The following is a 2402-nucleotide window of genomic DNA, read 5'->3' as shown; positions in this document are numbered from 1 at the left end:
AGCCTCCCTGGTAAGGTCTATTCAGGGGTGCTGGAGAGGAGGGTCCGTCGGGAAGTCGAGCCTCAGATTGAAGAGGAGCAGTGTGGTTTTCGTCCTGGCCGTGGAACTGTGGACCAGCTCTACACCCTTAGCAGGGTCCTCGAGGGTACGTGGGAACTTGCCCAACCAGTCTACATGTGTTTTGTGGACTTGGAGAAGGCATTTGACCGTGTCCCTCGGGGAGTTCTGTGGGGGGTGCTTCGGGAGTATGGGGTACCGAGCCCCCTGATACGGGCTGTTCGGTCCCTATACTGCCGATGTCAGAGTTTGGTTCGCATTGCCGGCAATAAGTCGGAATCGTTTCCAGTGAGGGTTGGACTCCGCCAAGGCTGTCCTTTGTCGCCGATTCTGTTCATCACCTTTATGGACAGAATTTCTAGGCACAGCCGAAGCGTTGAGGGGGTCCGTTTTGGGGGCCTCAGTATTGCATCTCTGCTTTTTGCGGATGATGTGGTACTGTTGGCTCCTTCAAGCAGGGCTCTCCAACTCTCACTGGAGCGTTTCGCAGCCGAGTGTGAAGCGGTTGGGATGAGGATCAGCACCTCCAAATCTGAAACCATGGTCCTCAGTCGGAAAAGGGTGGAGTGCCCTCTCCGGGTCGGGGAGGAGATCTTGCCCCAAGTGGAGGAATTTAAGTATCTTGGGGTCTTGTTCACGAGTGAGGGCAGGAGGGAGCGAGAGATCGACAGGCGGATCGGTGCAGCGTCTGCTGTGATGCAGACGTTGTATCGGTCTGTCGTGGTGAAGAAGGAGCTGAGCGAAAGGGCAAAGCTCTCAATTTACCGGTCGATCTACGTCCCAACCCTCATCTATGGCCACGAGCTATGGGTCGTGACCGAAAGAACGAGATCCCGGATACAAGCGGCCGAAATGAGTTTTCTCCGCAGGGTATCCGGGCTCTCCCTTAGAGATAAGGTGAGAAGCTCGGTTATCCGGGAGGGGCTCAGAGTAGAGCCGCTTCTCCTCCACATCGAGAGGAGCCAGATGAGTTGGCTCGGGCGGAGAGGGAAGTCTGGGCTTCCCTCCTAAAGCTGCTGCCCCCGCCACCCGACCCCGGATAAGCGGTGGAAAATGGATGGATGGATGGATGGATGGAACAGTCAAACCGTTCCAGGAAACGTTCATTTACTCGACTGTCCGTTGAGCCGCCAGCAATTTACTCTGAGCAGCTAATCAGATGCATTGCACTCTCTCTTCCACGGTCATTACCGTTCCTCTTCGTTTGGATGCCACGATCTACAGGACGTAAATGTAAATGTATGAAATCGAAAATCGTTCGCGATTCCAGTAAAACTCATGCCAAGAGAATCACTTACATGTCGCCATTTTGGATCCAATGAGAGTAGATAGCAACGCCGACAGTTATTCAGCAGTATCAAGCGGGACTTGCTTGTGTTTGCACTACTGCGGGCATCTATATGGCTTCCGGCTTCTGTGTACCGGAACTTCCGTTATGAATCAACCGTTAATGTAATATCGTCGTCGAAATGTTAATGCATAGGTTTTTATTCCAGGTGAGGGATTTTCCGTTTGATCGAAGTCCGTAGGTGGAAAAAAAATAGAGTCCAAATGAAATTCAAACTAACTCGAATGAAAAATCTAAAACTACGTAAAGCAGGGGTCCCCAACCTCTTTTGCCCCACGATACAACGCAAATTCAAAGTGCATGAAAATGACGACTCACCACAGCCCCGAGCTTGATTTTCTGCAACCAGACGGCCCCATCTCGGGGTAATAGGAGAGAATGACACCTCAAGTGTGTGTTTTATGTCCAGTCTACTTCGTAATTTTGTTTTAGTTGCCGTTGCTGCAGAAAACCCCCTCCTCCCACATGTAGCATGTCGGAAATAGCAACAGTGCTACTGTGGCGATCTCAGAATATTCAGCCATAACTTTAATCCAGTTGTCTCGAACGTACTTTTAAGGCCACCGTCATTTGCGCTCTCCAGCAGTTTTATTACTCATTTTGCGAGCTCTGGCGTTGTGTTTTTAGCGTAATCGGTCACGTGACGGAGAAGCGCGGCTTGACGTGTGTCAAGCGTGACACAGACGGATGTAACGGAGAATCCGGTGATTTTTCAAAATAAAACATCTTTCGTATTCCGAAATAAATAAAACGGAATTAAAAGTTCAAGTTCTTTCTGTGCGGCCCGGTACCAAATGCCTTGCGGACCGGTACCGGTCCGCGGACCGGCGGTTGGGGACCCCTGACGTAAAGTATTATAAACCTGTGCGGAGTGACGCGCAAGTCCAATTGCTGGGCAACAGCTCACATACTTTGCTGTTTGCATTTATTAACAGTACAGTTAAGCTTCACTGAGGGGAGGATGATGATGCGAATGAACTTGCCTAAAACATAAAAA

Source organism: Hippocampus comes, unplaced genomic scaffold, assembly GCF_001891065.2.
Source record: "Hippocampus comes isolate QL1 unplaced genomic scaffold, H_comes_QL1_v1.1 scaffold129, whole genome shotgun sequence".
NCBI lineage: Eukaryota > Metazoa > Chordata > Actinopteri > Syngnathiformes > Syngnathidae > Hippocampus > Hippocampus comes.
Note: the sequence above shows the minus strand (reverse complement) of the source record.